General features: G+C 42.7%; 1 protein-coding gene across 4 annotated transcripts in view; it reads right to left on the minus strand.

The window, feature by feature from the left end:
* Positions 1-27,482, minus strand: part of DTNA (dystrobrevin alpha) — a 311,835-nt gene that overhangs the window by 122,782 nt on the left and 161,571 nt on the right. The window contains exon 1 of one of the 4 annotated variants that reach the window (XM_081097323.1): positions 17,565-17,762. The exons of the other annotated variants lie outside the window; for them this stretch is intronic. The gene's annotated coding sequence lies outside the window, so the exon portion shown is untranslated. Of the gene's footprint in view, positions 1-17,564; positions 17,763-27,482 lie in introns of those variants that run through there. 4 annotated transcript variants of the gene reach the window in all.

A 27,482-nucleotide genomic window follows, 5' to 3' on the forward strand; every position in this document is an offset into this window, starting at 1 on the left:
CCCAAGCTTTTGTGGGCTTCTGATGGGTCCACCTCCCAACCCATCTCTTCCCCACGCTAGACTGACAAGCCTCTATAGTCAAGCACCTCCCCCTGCACCATTTTGACCTCTATTGGCATGCTCTTACCTCCCCCTGCTCCTCACCACCCCCACCCCATACCAGAGTAGGGAAGGGAGGGCTGTCAATTCTTGGCAGGGCAATGCTGTGATCCCTGAGGTGTGTGAAGCCGAAGCTTCCTGGTGAAACAATATCTGATTCCCTTTGCTCTCTTCCTTAGTGATATCTAGCTACCTACGCTAACAACCTGAGCTAGTTTAGTAGCCATGCTTGCTGTGTTCAATGGCCCTTGTAATAATCTATGTTGCATTTTATGGAATGGAAGTAAATGCAGGAGGGACTTCCCACTGCCTTTAATTAAAAGTCCCAAATCCTTACTACAGCTTTGCAGGTCCTGAGCAGTCTGGCTCGCAGGTTCATCTGCTCTCTGCTTTCTCACTGTGCTCTAGTGACACATGCCCACTGATTCCTTCGCCTGGAATATCCTCTTTTCTGTTCCCTATGAATATCCAACCCTCTCAGCCCCGAACCTGGCCAGCTCCCCTTAGCATCACTCCCCCAGGGCAGCCTTCCCTGATTCTTCAAATCCATTCTAGTTATCTGCTTTCAAAATGCCCTCATAATTTACTTTTATAACAGTCATCACAATCTTACCTAATAATAGACAAACATGTAAATTGACCGTCCCTTCGCTACACTCACCAGCCAATTAGGAGAGTATGCAAATTAACCCCAAAAAGATGGAGGTTAATTTGCATACACAGGCGCGGAGTAAAGACGGAAGGCTGAAGAGGCTTTGCTTCTTCGCTGCAGCCGGAGCAAAGGCCTGGGTCCCAGGTGCCAGAGGAAAACCGGTGCCGGCAGCCAGGGGAAGGAAGGCCTATTGCACGAATCTCTTTGTGCAACAGGCCTCTAGTTATAGTCATAAAATACTTCATTAATTTTTTTTGGGGGGGTGTCTGTATCACTCCTAAGACACACTGTCAGTTTCATTGAATGCATGCACCATCTCAACAATGTTCATTGGAAGATTTCTGTGCACAGGAGTTAGATAATGCCCGCAGTAATGACAGAATATCAATCTGACAGGAAGTACACAGGATAAATTAGAGCTGGGGAGAGACTACAATGTTTTGGAAGATTTGGCCTGGAGGGGCCGGCAGTGGACCTCACAGACAGAGAGCTGTTCCCCCAAGCTGGAGGGCTTCCTCTCTAAGCAGCCAGCCTTTGGCTGTATATCCTGTAAGAGGGAGGACCATCATGGAGATGGCTCCGTTGTTGCTAAAATAAATGACTTAGAAATCAAATGAGAGAAAGCATTCACTTTTACTCTTATAGCTTCAAATATATATTTAAGAACTGGGGAGATGTAGTTAAAAAGAATATACCATCTTGGAAGTAATTAAAATTTGACTTTAGGTGAAGTTTCATGATCATTTCACAAAATAATTTGCACTTATATGTTGTTTTAAATTTTAAACTGTATGCAGTTTGTGAACTTAGATAACAATTTCCATAGGTAAGACTTAACTCAATCTCCCTAATAAATGTTACCTAGCACTTTCTTTGATGATTGAAATAGTCTTTATATACATAAAAATGTACAGTCCTTTCATTTAAGCCTCAAATGGCCACTTTTGGGTAACTCTGAATATTTTCAAAGTAGGCAAATATCCTTTGAATACTAATATTTTCATAATACAGCTGTTTAAAAATGAATACAAATTAATTTTTACTGCTCTCTAGTTTTGAATGGAGCTAATTTCTTCCTGAGCCAAAGAAGATGAGATGTGTTGCATGGTGGCACCTTATGCCTTTTAAAAAAACTGAGGGTATATTACAGAGTTGGGAGATCAAATTATACAAGGAACAAATAGATAATTATTCCCTAGATCTCATCATTTCTAGAATCAGCCTATTTTTAATTTTTCAAAATTCACTACTGAATTTTTCATCACTATTCTCACACAGGACCTATACTCAACTTGGTTGATCCATTTTGTTTTTGGCTAAAATGTGCTATGAACATTTTTCAAAAGCTCATAATGTCACTCTTATTGTAAATGCACAATTTTGAGTAGTCCAAGGACATGTGGGCAAGTGTCTTTTAATACCCAGAAGTTCAAAATATTTAAATGAAGCCCAAAATGACAGAATACTGACCCCTTTATAAAACTGACTCCATCCTCTCTCAGTCCAGCCTAGTGGACTTAGAATCTGGAATTTAGTTCTGTGCATACAAGCTTTCATTATTCTCTCCTTATCTGTGACTCTTAAGATCCATGACACAATGGCTATACAAAGCAATTTAATTCTCCATTGGGTGACAACAGTGTACCATAAAACCAATGGGATAGGATGTACATTTTTAAATGTTTTGCCTGGGTGAGTGTATTCATATTCATTATGACTCATATATAATTTATTTAAAAAATGTCTGTCTCCTCCAGATTTTAGAACTGAAATATCTAATCCACGGAGACAAATGATAAAGAGTGCATGCACATATAAGTGCAGTATGCAAATACTAGTTAGGGAAAGTGACAGTTTAGAATTTAATGTGGTTTTGCCCTCTTCTGATTATAACTTTTATCGGTGCTAACAGCCAACCTGAAGGTACAGCTACAGTGCTACATTAGAGCATTCTCCATGTGAGGGCACAGAACCAGGCTTTCCAACTCCCTGGCATAGATGTTTGCTAGGTTTATTTGCTGCAAGTAAAGTTAAATTCTGCATATTGAACACTGTTTTCCCATTGACTTCAAGATTTAATTGAGAAATAAATTCCGGAATTGGTAAGGTCATCAGAAGTAGTCTTTGGGGTGGGTAAAACCCTGTACGATGTAATGAAAGGTGGCAGACAGGGAGATGAGAAAGTGGCTAGGTTCTCATGCACATTTTATTGCCTTTATGTGAACAGTACACCTTAAAAGTTAGGCCCAGGTAGAGATGCCTCGTATGGTTTGGCAAGTAAAATGACAGTGTGTTGGAACATGAGACAAAGCAATGAATTAACACAATGAATTTTTAAGAGCTGTACTAATTGATAATAATAATAATAATAATGATAATAATGATAATAATGACAATGATAAAATCAACTGAAAAATATTCAACTTAATTTATAATGGCTTTATTCTCTTCTTCGTATATTTTGCTCACCAATACCACTTACATCCCACATTCTCCAAGTGCCTAGCGTGTAAGACTGCCAGAGGTAACCAATACAAATATTTTTCTACTCTAAGTAGGTCTCAAGTATTGCATAGGACATACATCTACTACAAAACTATTCATTATTTATCTGAAATTTAACTTTATATCTTTCTGATTTTTATTTTTGCCATGGAATCTTTTCTTCAAATTAATTCCTCAACTGGAGCCACGTGGCTAAAACATAACCAGGAGGTTGCTGGGCAGGGCAGGAGGGCCGCACTCAGCCCTCGCAGGCGCCTTCCCTCGCTGCTGTCTGAAATCTATTTCTTCGTCTCAGGCCACAGAGGTAACGCCAGTGTCTGTGCTTGGAAATATGATATCACTGCACATCCAGGCAACTCCACAGGGCAGGAATGAGTTACAGTCCTAGGTTACTCTATAACAGTGATGGCGAACCTATGACACGCGTGTCAGAGGTGACATGCGAACTCATATTTTTGGTTGATTTTTCTTTGTTAAATGGCATTTAAATATATAAAATAAATATCAAAAGTATAAGTCTTTGTTTTACTATGGTTGCAAATATCAAAAAATTTCTATATGTGACACGGCACCAGAGTTAAGTTAGGGTTTTTCAAAATGCTGACACTCCGAGCTCAAAAGGTTCGCTATCACTGCTCTATAAGCTTCATTACAGCATATTTTCCTGTTCAGAAACTGCTGTAACATTAAAGTTAGATTATTAGGTGACAGGCCACTAAAAGGCAAAATATCTGCCATGGAAAAATATTAGGGGAGGGGTAGAAACCAAATATTTCAAAGAAATTATGGGTAAAAGAAGTTTTCTGGACTGGTCTGTAACCTGTTGATCATGGGTTGCTAGGGAGACCGTGTGGAGGTAGGCAAACAAATATTTTGTTGTCCTTTTTCAGCTTCAGGGAGAATGATTAACCCAAGAAGAATAGGTAGGAGACTCATATGGCGGAGAGAGCAGAAAATTCACAGGAACAAAGAGTCAACGCAGAAATTGAGGGTCTGCTAATCTTCCCAACTCCTAGGCGGCTCAGGACATTCCGAAAACATCCATGTGCATTCACTCTCCCTCATCTGCCCTGTCACTCCTTCCTGTAAAAGTCACTGATTCTAAGGAAAGACAAAAACACTCCGCACCTATATCTGTTTATCCAATCATCTATTCATTAATGCGATAAAGTCCTAAATATGTGAGTCAGGCACTGTCTGAGGCATTGGTGGCACAGTGATAAACAAGAAAGAGTTTCTGCCTCAGAGAAACGATGGCCTAATGGGAAGACAGACATTAAAACAAGATTGCAGAAATAACGAATGACAACTATGGGAAGCGATACTCACAGAAGTACAGGTACTGCAGACATTGGCCACCTAACACAGAATCATCATCATCACGGTTGGTTATGCATTTACTATGTGCCAAGTATTTTGCATCCCTTGTAGCTAAAACTCGAACAAATCTTAGAAAGGAGCAAGGTTGGTATTATTAGTGCGGTTTTTAAAAGATAATGGGAAACTTCTTTTTCTATGTACGACGTTGACTGTCTTCCGAGGAGACCACTGGAATGTTGTGCCAGCATCTCGATGTATTTGAACGTGAAGGTTTGGAACAAGAACAGAAGAGCTAAATTTCTCTGCAGAGCAGGAGGGAAAATATTTGTATATTTGTTGTTTCCAAGAAAGGATCTGGAAGCAAGTGTCAGGAGGGGGGGGAAAAAAGGAGGGGGGAAGTAAGACAGAGGTTTCTGGCGAGATGAAGAAAGCCGTGTGCCCCTCCCCCCGTCCCAGTCCTTGCCAACCCCAAACCTCCGGTGAAGTTACTAGCCATGCCAGGGGGAGTGGATTCTTCGGTGGACACTGGAGAGGGACAGAGTTTCACTTGTGATCTACGGGGGAAATGGGAACACAGCTTGCATAATAGACACAGAGGAATGATAGGTTAAGGGACAGTGATCCCCAAGAATTCCCGAAGGCTGGGGGAAGGCTTAGGCATTGCTTTACAGGAACTTTCTCTGACTCCCCAGGGGTCAGGAAGTCCCAGCTGACCAGTGGATTAACCAAATGAGAGCATGTGGACTCAGACAGGCCCTGGACTTGGCTAGTGCACCAACATTATACTTGAACCTGGCTCTGGCTCCTGGGCCTGTAAGTTCCCTAGTTTGCCATGTTTTCTCAGTTCTGTCAAGGAGGGCACCGGGGGCCACAGGCAATACTCTCACCCTCTACGGCTCCGGGGGAAACTGGCCGCTCAGTGAGCAGGGCACAGGCTGGCCGCTCTCATTCAGAGTCCCCAGCAATCGCGTAGCTTTTCTGCTTAAAGTTCAAAGCGCTTTCACATAGTTCTCAATGTATGGGATTTACATCTTCCGAATGAAGAGCTGAACAAATTGTGCTAACTAAAGCTCAAGGGTTGGTGTTGTTGTTGTTTGTGTGTTGGTTTTTTTACTACGAATTACTCATCCAGCAGTTCCTTCCCAGGCATTATCTCCTACGTGCAGCTGGCCAAGCGCAGGCACTCGGCTGGGGAGCCAGTGGGAGACCTGCCTTTGCTGTGCTGCTTGTGGACAGACTTCAAGAGCCACACACACATCTGCGGGCTCTGGAGAGAAAACTAGGGACATCATGTCCTGGTCGGGCAGATGCCTACATTTATTTTTGGAATTATTTCTTGGATGTGGAGAGATGAGTTTTTTTTCCCATACAGAACGGAGGACAGGAAACAAGAAGGTTAAAGGAGGTCTTAAAGCTCTACTAAACTTATCTGGTCTGTCACCAGGTAGAGTAAGCCCTCAGTGGGTATAAATAAACGTGCCTTTCAGACTGTCTGCTTTGGTGGGGAAACTGCCACATCGATGAAGACCATCATTCCGGTGCCATTTATATCTCTCCACCTTGAATTCCCCATCTCCTGTCTTTTTTTTTTTTTTTGTCCTAATTTAGATTATGCTTACTTTTATATCTTTGAGAGTACCTAGTATGCTGTTGAAAATACTCTTTTTTGGGTATTTTTGTTTTTAAAAATCTATCTTTACTGGTGAAAGGATTATAGATGTCTCCCTTTTCCCCCCACTGACCCCCTCCATCCTGCACCTGCTTCCCCCCTTCCCAGGCCTTCACCACCCTATTGTCTGTGTCCATGGGTTATGTATATATGCATATAATTCTTTGGTTGATTTCTTCCCACCCTTACCCCTCCATTGCCTTCCCTCTGAGATTCCACACTCTGTTCCATGCTTCTGTGTCTCTGGTTCTATTTTGTTCATCAGTTTATTTTGTTCATTACATTCCACCTATGAGCGAGATCATGTGATACTTGTCTTTCTCTGCCTGGCTTATTTCGCTTAGCATAATACTCTCCAGGTCCCTCCATGCTGTCTCAAAGGGTAAGAGATCCTTCTTTTTTACAGCTGCACAGTACCCCATGGTGTAAATATACCACAGCTTTTTTATCCACTCGAATACCGATGGGCACTGGGCTGTTGAATACTAACATGGAATATGCTTCCACTTCTTCAAAAAAGTTTAAAAATTTCAGTGCAAGATATTTTAATACATTTGAATGCCCCACCAGATTTTATGTATGGAAATACCCAGCATGTCACCTCCGGCACACGCTCTGCCATACTGCCCTCTTGGCCAGCTTTCCCAAGCGTGTTCTCAGGGGAGACAGAGCCACCAGCCACCTAGATGCTAGTTGGGCAGGAAGTCAGACGTTAGTTTGCCCCTCGCCCTTTCGCAGGCGCAGAAACTCCCCTCTCTCTCCGCCCTGATGGCAGAGGAAGCAGCAGGGGGAGCTCAGAACCACAGACCTGGCGGAGGGAGGCGAGCGATGGTGCTAGAGGCCCATCGGTGCAAACCCCTCGCTGCCTCGTGCTCTCTGCGCGTTCTTGGCGAAGACGCTTTCCTCACCCTCAGTCTCCTTTGAAATTTCACTTGGAAGGAAACTCACTTTGTGTAATTCCGTGAGGACGGATGAGGTAAGTCTGTCAGCTGTCTGGCATCGAACCTATTAGTTTCTGTTACTGAATCTGTCCTACCGTCCTCCCATCATCCCTGTCTTCCTCTTCCCCGGCAGCATGGTGTGTGTGTGTGTGTGTGTGTGTGTGTGTGTGTGTGTGTGTGTGTGTAGGGCTGGCTTCTTCAGAGATGGATGCAGACACCCGAGCCAGGCCTGGGGTAGGAGCACCCCATCCTCCTGGCCACGGTGAGCACTGGGAGTTGTGCACACTACCTGCCCTACCCCCTCCCCCCCCCCCCCCACCGTGGCCTTTGCCTCTTACTTGCTGGGATCTTGTCTGAGTTACTAAGGACATGTCTCTGCTGGGGAGGCCAAGGGGATGGATGGTCTGTGATGGGGGCAGCGGGCGGCTGTCCACCTGCTGGCCCCGCCCCGGAGCCATTGAGAGCCGCAGGGTGGCTATGCTGGAGCTGGACTCGCTGGGGGGGGGGGGGGAGCTGAGCAGAAGAAGCGGAGATCTGAGTCTCCAGATCTAAGGTCCGAAGACACGTGCATGGGGCTCTTTTTATTCCCCTAAGGCGGGTCCCCCTTTTAAACCGCAGGAGGAATGCCCTCTCTTCTCGGCGTTCCTCCTCACAAATTAAAATGAGAGCTGCATTTTATCCCTCTTCTCAAAAGAATTTCTGCCCTGATTCCTTAATATTTAGAGAAATTCCAAACATTATACTGACAAGAGAAAAAGTCTCAGATGTTCTAGATTAAATCACAGCGACTGGAGAGAGGAAGGGACAGGAAAGCCGAGCAGTCAGCAGCCGCGGGCCAGGCCACAAAGCCGCTCCCACGCTGAGTGCACGTGGGAACCTGAACCAACCTCCAGGCACCGCCACACCCACCCAGGCCCCTGGTCCCGAACCAGGAACTGCCAGGGCTTCAGAGCAGACACTCTCCCTCGCCGCCCCCTCTCCTGCCCCCTTCTCTGCAGCCAGTGTAAATGCTTTCAAAACAACGTACGTCCCCAAAACACAATGAAGAAGAGCGCACTCCAGGTCTGGAACGTTGGACCCGCTGCCGGTGGTTTAGACTGTGCGCCAGGACCTGGCCTTTTCCTAGCCAGCAGAGGCTGCATAAACCCTTTCTTTTTAAAGAAAGCTTTCAGCCATGGGCAATTTTGTTTAACAAAGAGAATAAAATCATTCTCTTCATGCTTTGGTTGATATCCTCCTTGCCTCTTTTCTATACAGAGCTGCCTCCACACTGAGTATGCAATTTCAAATTCTGCCTCTATGACATAGTTTATATCACAGCATTGCAAAAGTACTACCTATCCTCAGAAGGGAGTGCAGAAAACCCAGGAATGTAAAGAGAAAGGTTAACCGATTACCCATACATTAATCATTACTAACATTCTGCTTCCTTTCCTTCTCTCTCTCTCTACCTTTAAATTTCAGTATCGAGTCCATGGCAGGTGGTGTTTTATGAAATGCATGTTCTCTCTCACTAAACACTTTTATAGGACATTTGAATTATTTCCTTCATATAGATGTTCCATAATTTAATTGATTACATCCTTTATTGACTCTATTAATCTAATTTATCGATTGTTGGGCATTTGCCTGTCTTAAAATTTTCTGTTTTTAAATAATACTGTGATGAATATCCTTGTTTATAAGTTTAAAAAATCTCTTTATTGATTAAGGTATTACATTTTGTCCTTACCCCCCATTTTCCCCCAACCCCCCTACTCATGCAGACAACAGGGGGGTGAGGGCTTGTTTATAATTTTTTGTGTAAAAGTATTTCCATTCAGATAGTCCTAAAAGTAGAATTACTAAGTTACTGCTCATAAGCATTTTAAGTAAATTACCCCTAGTGAAATATGATCAAACTGTTCTCCAAAAAATTTGTAGCAACTTCGACTCCGACCAGTAGTTTATGATATAGTTTGATAACCACCTTGTGGGCAGCTGCATAAGATTTCTTAGTTATGAAATCACTAGCTATTCATGTTCCTGTTATAAGACATTTGGTTGTTTCCAGTCTTAACTGCCATAAGTAATACTAGAAGAGTCTCTGTACATACATCATTGTGTCCATTTCATATTATTTCTCCAGGAGAATCAAAGTGAAAATTTTATCAAAGGTTGCAAATATTTTCAAAGTCGTTGAAACTTATGATACTGTCAAAGTGCTTTCAGAATTATCATATTAATTTATACTCCCACCAATAAGGTATGAGAATGGCTTCCTGTAACTTTGTTAATGAGATTTTTTTGATATGCAGAAATTTAAAATGTTGTCAAATATAACTTTTTCCTCTTTGAACCTTCATTTTTATGCTTATAAACTCTTTTCTTTTGCATATAACATAAAATCCCTCTGGGTTTTTATTCAAAAGGAAGGAAAATATATCTCCATTTAAAGATTTTCACATGAATGTTCATAGTGGCTTTATTTGTGATCATGAAAACCTGGAAACAACCCCAATGTCCATCAACAAGTGAATAAATAAATAATAAATATTGCAATAAACATATTGATACATGCAACATGAATGAACCTGAAAATATTGAAAGTGAAAAAAGTAGACAAAAGGAGTATTATGAATGATCCCATTTATAAAAAACTTAGACAATGCAGACTAATCTATAGTGTCCAAAAGCAGAGCTGTGGTTGCTGGGAAAGGGGGAGGGGTGGGTGGGCTGCATTACCAAGGAGCCTGAGGGGACATTTGGAAATGATGGAAATGTTTGCTTCTAGAGATGGTTTAAAGAAGGGTATGCACATTGTGCCAACACTTGTGAATTTGTACACTTTAAACAAAGTGTAGTTCATTGTCAATTATGTGTCCTAAAGCTGTTTTTAAAATTCCCCAATATTTTCTTCTAATGCTTACATCTTTATTTATTATAAATATCAAAGTATTAAGTATTATTATAAGTCTAATCTAGTTGGAATTACTTTGTAGTATGAAGACCTTTTCCTTCCCAATAGGGTTTGATTTGCTGCGTAACAACAATAATCTCCCCTAGTGGTATGTACTGCTTCTCTAGGATGCCTGATCATATATGCTAGCATTTGTACATAGTCCATGGTTATGTCTCTATCAACACCTTCTTTAATTATAATTCAACTTAATTATAATTAAGCTTTATAATTTACTTAATAGCTGGTAAGAAAAGCTCTCCTTCATTTTAATATTCTTTTCTTGCCTAACTTTAATCCTAAACAAGAGTCTCAGAACTTAGCATTACTGTCGGAAGAGAATATTTAAATCCAAAGGATTATTTTAATACAATTTTATTTTATTTTTTTAATACAATTTTAAATACCAAAGGTAATAAATGTTGCAATTCAAAAGGGCTTTTTTTTTTTTTACATTAAAAAAAAAAGTATTCGCAAAAAGAAGGCCAAAGGACGTCAGTTAAGCGAAATTGGAAAAATCTGTTGCTGACGATCTCATCCTCTGGCTTTGTTTCTCCTGCCCAGACTTTCATCATGGGTTCTCACAGAGCTTGGTATATCAGGTAGACAAGAAAGAGAGCTGAACTCAAGAACAATGTTGGACAAAGAGGGCTGTAAAGAAGACAGTTTGTAAGTATGAAGGCCAAACACACACCTCTGACTATAACAGGCCATGGCATCGGCAAGATGAACTGATACATACTGTTTGGTGGTTGTGTGAATATGGGAGGGAGTAGTTTGGGGGCTCATAATAGTTTCCTTTTACTGGTTTTACATAGGTATAAAGTGCCTGATTTTTTGTCTTTTTATTTTAGCCATTTGAATTATTTTAAATCTTCTCACTTAGATGTCAGAGGTTAGATTAATTTCTTAAATTAAAAAAAACACCTACTTCATATTTTTCACATTAGTTTCCCACATTAGGAATTGTAATTGCTGACTATTCTCTTCTATTCCAAAATAATCTTTTCATCACATGTGTGAGAATCAGAATGATCACCTAAGAGAGGTACAAAGAGACAATAATCAGGCAGTTAACACGTATTAAATACCTACTGTGTACATACGCTACCTTGCTCTTCACAAAAAATGAGGATTTAATCGGAACAATCTAAGTAAATGCGAGTGCTCTTTGTAATAGCAGTTTTCTAAAGCCAAATGGCGGTCACTGAAGAGAGTTTTACTTTTACTAGTAAAGATGAGAAGGGCTTTGAGCAAAGCAGCAGGTGCGAGTGAATCAGTAAGTGAAAATCTATGTTTTGCTTGCTGACTCAGTGCCTCTAAGAAATTAATTGAGCTTGATTTTCCTCTTAGTTAAAAAGGAAGTGATAATGTCATCTTCCTTGAAGGATTATTAGGAGATTTAAATATAATGCAATCCAAATACTTTGCAAATGGTAAGTCACAATACAAATGTTAGTTTATTATCCTATATAATAAAAGGCTAATATGCAACTCAACTGAACGGAGGAACAACCGGTCACTATGATGCTCACTGATCACCAGGGGGCAGATGCTCAACACAGGAGCTGCCCCCTGGTGGTCAGTGTGCTCCCACAGGGGGAGCGCCGCTAAGCCAGAAGCTGGGCTAATGGCTAGTGACTGCAGTGGCGGTGGTGGGAGCCTCTCCTGCCTCTGCAGCAGCACTAAGGATGTCCAACTGACAGCAGGGAGGGGGCCTAAGCCGTCAGTCGGACATCCCCCGAGGGCTCTTGGACTGCGAGAGGGCGCAGGCCGGGCTGAGGGATTCCACCCCCCCAGTGCACGAATTTTGTGCACCAGGCCTCTAGTGCAGTGATGGTGAACCTTTTGAGCTCGGTGTGTCAGCATTTTGAAAAACCCTAACTTAACTCTGGTGCTGTGTCACATATAGAAATTTTTTTATATTTGAAACCATAGTAAAACAAAGACATATTTTTGATATTTATTTTATATATTTAAATGCCATTTAACAAAGAAAAATCAACCAAAAAAATGAGTTCGGGTGTCACCTCTGACATGCGTGTAATAGGTTCGCCATCACTGCTCTAGTGGTTAATAAAGCCTCTCCAGATAATCACACATAACATTTGCAGAGATGACTTTGGAGACCTTGTGAGCAACTAACTTTATCAACGTACTGCCTAATAGTTGAAAGACACCTTCTCCTAAGCTCATGGAGAGGTAGCCATCTCAGATGGGGTTGACATAGCAGAGGACAAATGTCTAGAGAGAGATTTTCCCACGGCATACCCCCCCCCCCAGGAACAGAGTGGTGGGAGGTCTGTTGGTCTACTTCCTTGTCCTTTGGCACATGTACCCAATGACATAATTAGCTGAAGCACTCTGAAGTCACCAATAAAGACAAAGGGAGCTATAAGAGTGTCAGATGCAGATGATGGGCATCTGCTGGTCACCCTTGAGGCTCACCTTGCCCTCTCTCCTAGGTCCCTCTAGAGTCCTCACATCCCTGCTGCCCTGAGCCAGGGTGTCCCCAAACCTCCTCTACTTGGTCTGCTGCTCATCTCTCAAACACACCCCACTGTAGTACCATTCTCTCCAGGAATTCCAGCGCATCAGAGCTGTTGTTCTTGCACTGCTTGTATCTAGAATGTTTAAGTTTTTTTAATTCTGCATCCTTTGACATTCTTAATTCAGTTGGATTGAATGTCACCTAATTTTCCATAACATTCTTTCTGTACAGAGGTGACAATCCACCTACCTCCCAACTAACCCATATCATAGGGAAAAGAGCAGAACCCAGAGGTGTACCTGATTTTGCTCTAGGGCCTGCTCGGTTCTGTCTGGAACCTTCCATGTGACCTTGAGGATTCTGCTACCAATCCCTCCCTTTAAGTCTGGCCTGATTCCTCTTCCCAGCTGCCAACCTCTCAGGAACTCCCTTAGGTTATGCAAATGTCAAAGCATTTAATTCCTAGCAAGACCACAATGAACAAATTGGTATACTATTCAAATACCCAGCCAGGAAAGGGAATATGCTTGCTCTCATAATAGTATCATTACCAGTGTCATTCTTTGGCAAAAGGTCAGAGCTACGTAGATGTGAATATGGAACATTTCTATGAAGCACAGTCTTAGAGATGAAAACTTCAAAGGCGCCAAACTGATTGATAGTATTGGGTAAAAAAGGAATTCCCTCAATTTACAACGGGCATGCTCCAAAAAAAAGCTGTACTCAAACTTACATAAGAAAAATCCAAAGCTGCCCTAAAAATCTTACTGTTTCCGAGCAGTGCTGTGCAGAAGGACATAAATACCAGAACACCTTCTAAATCTTATTACACGATAATAATTGCCAACATCTTACTATCATCTTACTAAATGTCAGATACTTTGTAAACAGCATCTCTTGACGTATAATAGACTTTCCATGGAGTAAGAGCAGGCTAGCTTAGTGGCTGAGCCCCACTAACGATGGCTCTCTCTCTTATTAACTATGGCCTTGGGGAGATTACTTTACCTCTCTGGTCTTGATGTCTTCCTCTGTGCAATAAAGACGATACATAACAAAAGTGCCGGGCTCCTGAGGTTTTTTATATGTAGGGGACATTTTATTTGCAACATTAGTTGTGAAGAGAAATGCACGTAGGTGGAAAAGGACTCACAGACGTTTCTCCTCCCTAACGTCAGGATTTTAATAATGCCTGACATTTGTATACTTACATTAGCTCAGCCAGTCTGCAGCGGGGCCCAAGCACCCTGGCGCTTAAGCCAAGGCCCTTTTCTCCATACCGTGCTGCCCGCCCGCGTTCTATGTAAAGATAACGAAGTGGAGCATCTGGGCAGCCACACAGCCACGCCTCTACTCCTCACCGCTTTCTCCTATCAGCTCAGCAATATGAGCTGGTGCATTCGTTCCATTTCCCAGATTTTATAACCATCGCAGTAATGAAAAACTGGCAAGTATGTTTGGCTTTACTGGTTAGGCCATTTTGCTCAGAGAGTTGTTGGGTCCGAGGCTCTGCAATATTTAAAGCGTTCGCCGTGCACTGCCGGGCAGAACCACTTCCCCTCAAAGTATCAGTTTATATTCTCACCACAGTGTGCGGCGGTTCATGTTTCCTACACCCGCCCTAACACTGGGTATTAACTCCCCTCCTCTTCCTGGTTCTCTCTTTTAAAAACATTCGCTAAAGACTAAAATAGTATTTGTTTATTTAATTTGTATGTATTTAAAAATAATTAGTAAAGATAATACCAAAGATATGACCCATGAAGGAAATAACTGAGGAGATGGACGCCATGAAAGTTTAAAACGTCTGCCCTGTGAAAGACAAGATCGAGAAGGGGAAGACAAGCCCCCGACGGGGAGAAGTCTTTTCAGAAGACCCGTACTTTCATCAGGTTGTTCGTTTCCTTGTTGTTCAGCCCTTCTGTTAGAAACTGTTGTCCAAAACATACAAAGGACGCTTAAGCCTCGACAATAATGGAACAAACACCCTGATTACAATATGGGCAATGCCCTAAACACACACCGAACCAAACAAGATATATAGATGGAAAATAACATAGGAAAAGTTGGCCACATTCCATGTCATCAGGAAAATGCAGATGAAAACAACGATGAGATACCATCGCACAGCCATTAGAATGGCTACAGTTCAGAACACCCACAACAGCAAATGCTGGTGGGGAGGCTGGCCAGCAGGAACACTTATTCGCTGCTGGTGGGAATGCAGCTTAGCACAGACGCTTTGGAAGACAGTCGATGGTTTCTTACAAAACGAAACATACGCTTACCATATGACCCAACAATCACACGCCTTGGTATTTACCCAAAGGCGTTGAAAACTATGTCCACACAAAAACCTGCACATGAGTATTTATAGCAGAAGCAACCAACTGTTGTTCAGTAGGTGAATGGAATGTCTAGTTGATACTGTTATTAGCTTGGTCTTCATTTATTTTAGAAATATTGTCTCAGGGCTCAAAGGTTATTATTAATTTTACAGATGAGACTACATAGTCAATATGATTCTTCTTTATCATGATTGTGTTGAATATCTATCTCCTTAATACAGGTAAATGTTTACAGATAATTAACTATTTATCAGAGAGGCTAGGGAGCTCTAGAAATTAAAGCCAAAATAATAAGAATTATTCATACACTACCAATCATCCAAAATTAACAATAAAGCATATTTAAACAAGGGATGAGAAAAACATAATTCAATTAAACAATATTGGCAAAATTTCTAATATAAAGCAATGGCATCAAAAGCCATTTTGCCTCTTAACAATGTAAATATCAAAACAACTATAAGTGGCTCTTCCACTTATATTATGAAAAATACTGTGGAGTTTTCAAAAACAACAACAACAACACACCACCCCAAACTAAAAATAGAACTACCATATGACCCAGCAACCTCTCTTCTGAGTATAAACTCAAAGGAAATTAAATCAGTACCTGGAAATTAAAGGAAATCCCATGTTTACTGCAGCATTATTCACAATAATCAATATATGTAAACAACCTTAGCTGTCTGTCAACACATGAATGGACAGAGAAATTGTGGTACATACACACAATGGAATATTATTCAGCCTGAAAAAAGAAGATCCTGCCATTTGCAACAAAATGGAATAACACGGAGGACATTCTACTAAGTGGAGTAAGCCAGACATAGAGAGAAAAATACTGAACGAACTCAGTTATATATGGAATCTAAAAAAGTCAAATACATAGAAGCAGAGAGTAGAACGGTGGTTACCAAGGGCTGGGGGATGAGAGAAACAGGGAGATGTTGTAGTCACATAGGATGAGCCAGTCTAAAGATCTGCTGTACGGCCTGGTGACTACTGTTCATACTGGACATTTGCTAAGAGGGTACATTTCAGGTGCTTTCAGCACGCACACAAACCAAGGATAACTATTTGAAGAGAAGCTATGTTAATTAGCTTGACTATATTAATCATTTCACTATATATATATCAAATCATTGTTATATTCCCTAAAATATACAATTCTTATTACAAAATAAAACATAAGCCCAGCTGGCGTGGCTCAGTGGTTGAGCATCGATCTACTGGTATGAACCAGGAGGTCACGGTTCGATTCCCGGTCAGGGCACATGAATGGGTTGAGGGCTCGATCCCCAGTGTGGGCGTGCAGGAGGCAGCTGATCAAGATTCTCTCTCATCATTGATGTTTCTATCTCTCTTTCCCTCTCCCTTCCCCTCTTTGAAATCAATAAAAATATATTAAAAAAAGAAATACAATGAAAATCACAGAGCATAAATGGACTTAATAAATCTAAGTTTCTCTTTGTGAAGAAAGAATAGTTTGTGACTAAACTTGGGGTAATGTATTGGCTTTGATCGTGATCAGTGCCAATGAGTGGCAAATACCTGATTTTATCTGAGAAAGCATGTTTCAACGGCTCTCCTACAGGAAAACACTCGGGTGAAACTGGGCAGGGAGTTTACTTGGATAACACGGAGACTCTGCCGCTGCGGCGATAGCTGTTGCCTCCAAAGCTGCCAACTCAGCTTTGCTCTGAGAGCAGAGAAGTTGCACAGGTTCGCCCCCAGCGAAAACATTAAACCACCATGTCTCACGAGAAAACCAAACATCAGCATCAGGAGGAACCACGAGCAAGAAACCAAATAAGTCATTCGGGAAGGAATTTTCTCCTTTAACGTGAGCCTGTCAAAGCCTCCCCCTGGGAAGCAGGCTGCCGGGGGATCTGCAAACAAGGCAGGAGGAGTCCCCGCTCTGGGGACTGATGCTTCGGAAGCCACCCCGAACTGCTTGCCTCCTGCTCTCACCCGCCTCTACGCAAGAGAGTTCATTCTGTACTAACCCGTATTGCATTTACTTCTATTTTTAAATCCTCTAGACACACCCGACCACCATGCCTGAAAGAACAGAATACTAACGGAAATCAAATATGTTGTAAAAAAGTATAGAGAAAACAGAACTATTCCTGCTGGATGAGGCTGGCCTGCACAGAGGAAAGAGGGAAAAAGCCCAGATACAATAAACACAGAATGAACATGCCGGAGAGCTCCGTCCCGCGGCTGAACAGCTTGGGACCAGCGCCACGGTCAGGTGCCCTCCAAGAAAAGTGGACCCTTGAGAGGCACCAGGAAACCCCGCTCAGCTGCGCATCGGTCTGACGACACTGACTGTCACATTTCATTACTTCCTCTCCAGGTCCTTCCCTGTGACTCGCACACACCCCCTCGCACACATTGCCACAGAACTAGAAACACTCACAGCGCTTTAGATCTGCAAATTAACGACCTGAATTTGAAGGTGGGGGGGGGGGGGTCGGGGAGGGGGACAGGAGACATCTGTCCTGCGCCCATGTGGGGGCGGCGGTGAAATGCCACCCGAGTTATGCCGCTGCCACAGGAGAAGGAAGAGTTCAGTCCACAGAGGCGGCTGTGCCTTACCTGGCTGGCTGTGTCGTGAACTGCGGCACCGAGACCCTAGTTCTTCCTCCGAAGCACTACAGAGGCTGAGCGCTGCAGGATGTGGCCTTACGCATTTCCCCAGAAGAAACTCCACAGTAACCTTTCACTTCAGTAAAACGCTGGGCTCATTCCTCCCCTTGTACTCAACACACAGCAATCTAATACACCTCATCATGTGGCCCGTTACCATGGCAGCAATGAATCCAGCTGCTGAAATACAAAAGACTGACAAAAAAGTTGCTTTTCTCCCCTCCACCCACCCTGACAAAGTCAGATTTTTTTGTGTGCCTGAATGACACGTCGAATTTGAATATATTTTTGTTGCTGACTCAACTTCGTGAGCAAGAAAAAAGAAGAAAAAGGAATAACAGAGGTTTAAGAATAGAAGGTGTCCAAAGCATTGAAACCAACTAATGAAATAACCGCAAGCAGTTTTAAGTTGCCTCTAATCCCTGGGAATACTGATGATTATCTACCACTTCTGTTAACCAAACATTTTTAAAGGCCAGTCACCAACTCAACAGGAAATGCAGCAATACTTCACAGCTCCTTTAAAAATCTAAAAACATGTTAAATGACTCAGTAAACACAGATGCTGAAAACACTACGTTAGTATTTGAAGGGCTAGTCTCAAAGTGCTTTTCTAGGGCAAAGTGCTAATCACAGCTCAGAGGTGGGAGGTAAAAAGTTCCATTCTAAAAATCCACCGACACCCTGTGTTTAACCATTATTTAAACAGATTCGGTTTCAGTACTATTGAACGTGATCACAGCTTTGGATTTGTGGTGATACAAACTCCTAGAATCAACCAACTCTATTTGGGCTTTTACATGAAGAGTGGAGGTCTTGGAGTGGGGACGCTGTCAACGCTGAACAATCCTGGGGCCCTCTCCCCCAAACCAACAGCTGCATAATCAAGCTTTAAGGAACACCCCCCCTCCCACCGCCACCAGCTCTCTAAGGAAGGCTGGTGAGGGTCCTGGTGCCTGGGGCACAGGGCAGGGCACAGTGGCCGTTTCTGGAATAGGTAAAGCAGGGGATGAGTGTGCTGCCCGGCTCATGGAGGGAACCCCCATGGCGCACAGCTTTCCCTGCTGGGCTGAACTCAGGAGGAATCTGCACAGGCTTCTCCTCAGGGCTCCGCATGCAAAGGGAGGCGGAGGCCAGGAGTTCCTCAGAGGAGCAATAGGGGAGTCACACCGACGTGGGTTTGAAACCGGACTCTCGCCCATATTAGTTTTGTGGTCTTGGGTGGATTATTCAACGTCTCTAAACCTTAGCTGCTCTTCTGTAAAGTCCCTACTTTAAAGAGTTATGAAAGGGATGAAATGAGAAACCAGCAAGAACTGAGCTGTAAACACACCACGTGCTCAACAAACGATGGCTGGTGTTATTTAGTGAAAATGTTCATGCGCTTTGAGGAAGAGGGACGATGAGAGAGCTCACTGGCACTTGACTTTCCCTGGCTGATCAAACTGTCACTCCCAACCAGATACACACGATCAATCTCACCCTTCACAATATGAATTTGGATAGTGACACCATATAAATACAATGATCATTTCAGACAAATAGCGAGGCTTGCTTTCTGTCCCTGACCGGTCAAAAGGCTGTGCATATTCCCAGTGCTAAATGAATTATGGGAAGAGTGTTAAACTTGAAAGTTGATTTAAAGAAGATTCTAAACATAAAAGAAAAATGCACCCAGTAAAAGAGCTCATTTTGATATTTATGTTGTATTCTCAAGAAATAGTCTATTTTTTCCCCCAATTAAAATGGGGTAGAAGGAATTTTCATCACAAGAAGCTTCAGAATAAAAGCTATGCGCCCAGGCTGCCTATTTAACAACTTACTGATGTCGGGTCACCAGGAGCCTTTAGAAGGCCCCCTTGATCTGTAACAAGGGCTGTAAACTGCTCACCAACACAGACCTTTCTCCACCGTCATCTAAGTCAGGAAATTACCTGACACCAAAGCCAACTGCATAGGCACATTCGCATTCAGATCTCTTTGAAGACTTACAGGGCAAAGAGGCAGCTGGGGGTTTAAAAACAAAATGAAGCAAAACAAAAACGTGACAGAGATTGATTTCCATCACAGGAAGTTGCCAGAAAGAATAAAATGAATGCCGCTGCACGTTGCAAGGTTTCTCTACCATTAAAAAAAAAAAAAATCCCTACAACAAATCAGTAGAGATTATTAAAATAGTGTTGTGACTCATGACGGCACAGCCCTGTGAAGGGTGTGAGGAAGGCAGAACAGCCAAAAGGCAGGAAGCACGGGCCCTGGACAGTCGCACCCCTAGTCCTCTGCAGAGCAGCTGATGAGGGAAAGACTCAGAGAAGCACCATCTGAATAATTCATAACTGTTCTCAGGTGTGGCTGGCTGAATAGAGACTCTTTCACTGTTTGCTTTCATTTCTTTACCTTGAGTCTTTTTTTTCCTCCTCCTGATTGGTCATGTACCTAAATGTTCTTCATTTTGTAAATTTAAGAGTCTGCCATTTATCTCGTGAATGTAGCCGGCTACTGGAGCATTCCACATGGTCAGCAAACATCCTGTGTCAGGTGGTAAAGCGACTGGTTTGAATTCCCCTGAGCATTAGCGCATATGACGTCAGTATATTTGGTTTCACAGAGTTTTAAATCCCCTTTGGCCAATGTTGGGATTAACGTCTTGCTCAGTGTGAGCGAACTTTGTAATCTGTGCTGGTATGACCCACTTAATTCCTAGGAAGAATCCAGTCACCTGGGGAGAAACAGTCTTGGCCACATAAAGCTTCAGAACGTACAGGAAGTGGGCTCGCCAAGCCCTGGGCCCAGAGAGGGGAGGGCGCTTGGAGGTTATCTGCTTCACTGCTCTCTCTTCAGACAGGAGAGCACCTAATTTCCCACAAACTCAAGGTCACAGAATGGGCTCTGAGGTCACAAGCTTGAATTAAGCAGCCTGGCTACAAAAAACCCTTGGTTGCTAATGTCAATACAATTAAAATAAGACAAAACAATTTGAACCTCTGCAAATGCAATTTTTTTTTTTGGGGGGGGTCACATTTAAAAAATATTATTTTATGACACCACAAGTGTTTTTTTTTTGGGGGGGAGGGGGGCAAATAAGAAAACTTGCTAATAGCAACAGTGACAAAAAGAGATTCTAACCTGGACAATTTTTGCAAGCACATAGTTTCTTGGGCCACTTTGAGCAGCTGACTGAAAAAATATTAATCAGATTAATATCACTCTATTACATGAAGATTTCTTATGAAAGAACAAGGCTGTTGCAAGCTATCTCAATTTATATAAGTCAATATCAAGATATTCTATTTTACCCTTAAGATGTTTTTGAAACATACATCGCTCTTTTGAATTGTATTAATGGTGCTGTAAATAATAGGGTTTTTTGTGATTTCCTGCTGTTGACACATCACAGAAAATATATTTTTTAAAAGCACTGTGAAATTGATGGCTACATATCCTACAGATAACTTACTGTGAACCTTGAGTCATTTTATCCTACTCACCTATGGAAATTTATTTACAAATGTAAAGATTTATGAAATAACATTGAAGCACATATGATTCCACTCTCTGAGGTAACCAAGATCTACATTTTGATGTATTTCTTTAATTTATGTATTAAAACTCTTGGATCATTTTGAATTTGCTTTCTTTTGTTTAATGAATGACATGTAAAATAAACACAGTATGGTATATATTCTTTCAAAATATTTAAAATATTTGCATAAAATTCTTTTGGCTACATCAGAATATATTTAGCCATCCTTATTGTTAAATATATATTTAGCTCTTTCCAGGTTTCTTTTTATAAGCCATGTACCTTTATATATAAATGTTTGGTCCTAATTTGGCTAATTTCTTTTGAATAGATTCCTGTGGGGGTGAGGGCTATTGAGTTTAAGTTAGCAAGTCTAAGCACAGGATTTTAGAATCGGCAGGATGCATACCTATAACTTCGTATAATACTTCACTGTATTGATGAGGAAACAGAGACTCACTGAGGTGAAATAACTGGCAGAAAGTCTTGCCATGAATTCTCCCAGGGCCAGAGCAGGACCTGGTGTCCTGGGTCAGCTCCCCTAGCTTCCGTAATGTCACCATGCTGACTCTCAATGGCGGTTCATCTCGGAGGTGCTCCCTCCCTGACCCAGTGGTACCATCTGTGGAACTCCATGAATGTGCCCCGGAGTCCATGGCAGGGATGGGAGCTCCTTGGAGGTGGGTGACACTGGCTTTTCTCTCAGGGACAAGCCATATGGTGGTATCTCTATAGCCACCTTCCACTGGCAGCAAAAGCGAGTGGATACTGAGAAGAAGCAAACGTACTCCCAGGCCAGAATCTGTCCTGAGGAGGACAAGATGCAAAAAGATTCCAAGAGAGCTGGGAGGTCAGGTTGCTCATAGCGTTAGTGAGTCCCAGTTGATATAAAATTAGGAAGAGCCCTGAGGGCTCTGCATTCTGTCAGGGCCTGTATTCTGCTAAGAGGGTCTATGTGCTGAGCGGCAGACTCCAGGTAGCTCCCAGGGGGAGGGGAAGACGTGTGCCTGCTCTTCCTCTGGGACAAGCCCATGCCCGGTAAACCAGGTGTGACTGCATGGCCAGGATGATGCCTCCATTTGAGTAAGTCTGTTCTTTTTTAGCACGAGGGAAAGGGGAGGGGCATGTCTGAAAATCAAGTCTACCTGTGAAGTCAAGGAAACAAGGAGACTCCCGAGACCCTGCTCTTGAAAGAATTCATTTTCTTAGACTGAATACACAGAACTCAGAGGTCCTTGAGTGTGTGTGTGTTTGTCTCTTGCATGTGGCTCATTCTAAAATGAGATGACTTATTCTAATTCAGTATGCTTTAATAAGTGCCTTCTAAAAGCACATCCTATCTAATAATAGACAAACATGGTAATTGACCATACCTTCGCTACGCCTCCCATTGGCTAATCAGCGAGATATGCAAATTAACTGCCAACAAAGATGGCGGTTAATTTGCATATGTAGGCACGAAGTGGCAAAGCTAAGACTGAAGGCGGCTCTGGCCAGAGCAGTGAAGGCTGAAGGCAGCTCTGGCCAGAGCAAAGGCCTGGGTCCCAGGTGTCAGGGGAAAACCGGTGCCAGCAGGCAGGGGAAGGGAAGGCTTATTGCACGAATCTTTTCGTGCAACAGGCCTCTAGTCCTATATAATAAAAGGCTAGTATGCAAATAGACCTAATGGCGGAACAACTGGTTGTTATGATGTGCACTGACCACCAGGGGGCAGGTGCTCAATGCAGGAGCTGCTCCCTGGTGGTCAGTGCACTCCCATAGGGGGAGCACCGCTCAGCCAGAAGCCCTGAGCCAAGCTCACGGCTGGCGAGCGCAGCAGCGGTGGTGGGAGCTTCTCCTGACTCTGTGGCAGCGCTAAGGATGTCTGACTGATGGCTTAGGCCCACTCCCGGGAGTGGGCCATCTGTCAGACATCCCCTGAGGGCTCCTGGACTACGAGAGGGCACAGGCCGGGCTGAGGGATCCCCGAGTGCATGAATTTCATGCACTGGGCCTCTAGTATAGTATAAGATGTCAAAAAGTAGAAATGCCCTTCAACCTGGAAGGGGAGATAAGATATGGATAAAGAAAATATAGCTGTAGATATAATAAATGAGAAAAATATAATTAACTGACTTGACAGTAGATAGATAATTTAATTAGTGTAGTTTAGGAAGAATATTGCGGGGGGCGGCGGGAGTACCCATTTAGGGTGGCCCAAGCTTGGAAAGCGTCTGCTTTTGGGATGTTAGATATAGTTTCCCAGATTCTTAAACTTTGTGTTTACAGACTTGGAATATATGAGCACGGCAAACATTCTGAAGGTCTAGGGAGGGATGCATATGTACTCCATGAGCATAGTCAGTGACGAAGATCAGATGTAGGTGTGACAGAAGCTGGGTTTCTCCCTTCCTTTCTAACCTCCCCCTGGGAAGGACACGTGGTTAAGTCGTCAGTGACAAGGTGAGGGGAGAGGGTGGGCCTAACTGCCCATGAAGGAAAATGTGCATGTATATCATAGGCAATGGCATGGAGAGACCAGAAAGAAGATGCAATGCTGTGCACCCAGCAGGCCTTCAGTAGAAGTTAATTATTCATGACAATTATGATAAAAATAAAGCTTATTAGAAAATGAGGCAACAATAAAATTAAGGCAGGACTGTAGGAGAATAAATTATTATGGGAAAACACAGAGTAAGAGATAGTTGGAAAAGATGTAAGGTGAATTAGGGGGAAAGGTAAAAAGAGAAGCATATGTAGTTCAAGAGAACACATAGCAAAATTACCCAGAAGGAGGGACAGAAGAGAGCACTGAAGAAGTACACCTTATTGAGAAAGTGGAACAAACTGAGGTAAATAACAAACTAACATGTGACACTTCATTGTATACACTTAATGAATTCCAGGGTTGGAATGAATGGAAAAGGTTCATGTGGTTAACACCTTTTATGTACATTGACTCATAATATAAAGACCCTGGGCACTCTGGACCCTCCTGGCAAATGCTCCATTGGCAGGGACCATTCACCTGCGTTTCGGAGGTGCCCATTTATGATACCGGGGAGCTCACTGGAGCCAACCTGGCCATTCTCCATCAGGCCATTGCGTGCCGTTCACAGCCTCCCGGGCTGTGAAATGGAGAAGCCGTACCCCTCGGTGAACGATAGCCAGGAAGGGAAGTGACAGAAGCCTGTGAGGAGGCACTGAAGCTGTGGAAAGGGTGGCTGCACATAGACAACGTGAGCAGGTGCTCCCTTTCCGCTGACGGCCTCGCAGTGGGCTCCTGCCAGGTGACACATCAGGAAGGCCCTCCGGATATGATGTCCAAATCACGGCCCATAAGTAACGCGAGGCAGGAAGGCCTGGCGTTCTCTGTTCATCAGAAATCAGAAGTGTTTTTGGAGGACACTCTACATCCCATTCCATTTACAGCCTCCCAGTGACGTGTGCAACGGAGAAACTTAGTGTTTCTATGCACCTCTACACACACACTGAATAGAGAAACCCTGAACACACCCTAACCCTAACCCTAACCCTAACCCGAACCCCAACCCCAACCCTAACCCAAATGGGGAAAGCCATTGGAGAGCATGAGTCCTAGCAGATTCTTTGTTCCATATTCTGTGAAAATGATGTCAAAGATGTTAGGGTCCAGTCCCTTTGCTTCTCTCGTCATTCTGTATATAGTCTTATAAGACTATAGGGAAGGACATCATTTTTATGATTTACTGAGCTACTTCTGAGAAAGCTAGTGTTTCACCAGCTCATTAGAAACGTCTGGGATGGCTAGGGCAGAATTAAGGCTTGGGTCACCCAGCTGAAACTAACGTCAATGTTTCAGTTATTCATTGATGTTCTTCAGACTGTCAGACACACCTCCACTGGTTACTAGGCAACCACAGCTTATTGAAATTAGTATACATTAAGCATAAACTTTATGTGTGAGTATGAAAGGGATCTGAATATTTTAGTGTGAAGGCAGTCATGAGCTGAACTAGCCTATTATCTTTGTTATTAGGTGAGACAAAATGTGAGGGCCTCGAACATCTTTCAGAAAGTGGATTAATAAGATTTTACTGAAAAGGCTTTGTGCTGACAGGTGACAACCTACACACAGCAGCCTCAGCGCTGGTCAATACAGAAAATGTCAGTCATTTTTATCCAATGGAGGAATTCCTGTTAAGAACTGAGTTCTGACAGAGATTGGCAAGCCCTGCGTCCGAGGCCCCTCCACTCCTGGTATGGTAGGAAGGGAGAATCCCAGAGAGAAGGGGAAGGTTTTAGATTAGGGTCATTTTACCATTGTGTTTCCTGCCAGAGGAGAACTCAGGGTCTGTGGAGAGGGGCCCGGGACTCAGGTGGTGGCAGGCTTTGTCCCTCTCCGGGTGGAACCCACTTGGAGGCGGTATGTGAACGGAGGGCTGAGTCTGTGGCCGGATAGAACAGGGTGTAGTCTGTTGAACTGGCCATGAGAGAGTCATTTGCTGTGGCTGAATGGGAAGAATGGAAGAATGCAGCCAGATCTGGAATGTAGCAAGGCTTTTTTCTCTCCAAATGTGTCTTTTGTAGATGCTACTACCCTGGGAAGAAATTCAACTTCAGAAGGGAAACCATGTGATCCTGGAGTTTATATTGATTAGGAAGGCATGGTGTAATATAAAGACCTGTTCTGAGAAAAAGACAGCCACCTTACTTATCTATGCCACTAGAATTGGTATAAAAATGCATGTATTTATCTGAGTCTGCAGGCATATTATAAACACACATAGCCCTAACCGGTTTGGCTCAATGGATAGAGCGCCGGCCTGTAGACTGAAGGGTCCCAGGTTCGATTCCGATCAAGGGCATGTACCTTGGTTGCGGGCACATCCCCAGTAGGGGGTGTGCAGGAGGCAGCTGTTCGATGTTTCTCTCTAATCGATGTTTCTAGCTCTCTATCCCTCTCCCTTTCTATCTGCAAAAAATCAATAAAATACATATTTTTTAAAAAAATAAACACACATAATCATGGTAAACTTCCTAGCCCACTGTTACAGAATTGTTAGGAATTAACAAAATAGAGAGGTACATTATTCCTCTGCTTAGATGATTTGAAACCATCAGATTCAAAGTTTAAGATTGTGCTAAAATGAACTATACAGATTCAAAAGTCTGGTTTTAAAAGTTACAAGATCAATTGATGGTTAAAATACAAGCTAAAACAAACTGTCACTCACATGAACAGACCAATATTAAAGCACATTATCATTAATTTTTGTTAACTCACCATAATCCTTTTTTTTTTTGTTAGGAAAACAACACAGTTTTAAAAGTCATACTCACATAAAGAGAAATAGCATTATGCAAACTCTTCTGAGGAAATAAAGGGCCAATTGACCAACAAAAGACAGTTTAACAAGGCAGGGACAGAACTAGGAATGCCAATGGAATTCTTATTTTTTTCTAAGATACCATACAGTACTCAAAGACAGACACAGCAGTGTACATATGCTCATACTATAAAAAATTCTTTTCCACCCTAGCTGGTTTGGCTCCTGCCGACTAAAGGGTCCCAGGTTTGATTCCAATTGAGGGCACATGCCCAGGTTGGGGGCTCAATCCCCAGTGTGAGGCATGCAGGAGGCAGCCAATCAATGATTCTCTCTCATCATGGACCGGCTCCCGGCATTTCTATCTCTCTCTCCCCCTCTCCCTTCCTCTCTGAAATCAATAAAAATATATAAAAAATTTAAAAAGAATTATTTTCCCCTTCTGTATTTTCAACACATTATCCACATAACAGTAGTAGACCAAAGGTATAGCTATGTATCTTGTTGTTTTAATATACCAGGTATTTATGGAACACATATGTTTAAAAGAAGTGAATATGTTACAATCATTTCAGATGCCATTTTTAGCATCACATTATGCTTGTCACTGCCTGTATTATTGTGGTATTTCCATTAAAGGGCAATTTGGGTTTTCACAAAATTAAATATTCACAGTAATGCACATAAGACAATAAGCAGGATGCGGGCCAGGGGGACGTTTCTGGTTTGTTCAGCCGTATGTCTAGCACCTGGCAAAGCTCCTGATAGTCACTTAATTCTCAATAAGTATTTGATGAATAATAAATCTACTTCTACAGATTATAAATAAAACCAAAATCAATCTTATTTCCACAGTCTCTTCTTAGACTCAAAACTTCTCTTGGGGGAAAATAAGATCAAGAATCTAGGAACACTGGCTTATCTGTTGTTTGGTGGAGGGTAGCTAGGTGGTAGGAGACTCAGATGGGTCTTGGTTGTGGCTTTGTTGCTGATTGTTGGGATGGTACATAACCTCTCTGGGACTCACCTTCCTCAGATGTAAAATTAGGGAGTTGC

Source organism: Myotis nattereri, assembly GCF_964212035.1.
Source record: "Myotis nattereri genome assembly, chromosome: 8".
In the NCBI taxonomy this organism is placed as follows: domain Eukaryota; kingdom Metazoa; phylum Chordata; class Mammalia; order Chiroptera; family Vespertilionidae; genus Myotis; species Myotis nattereri.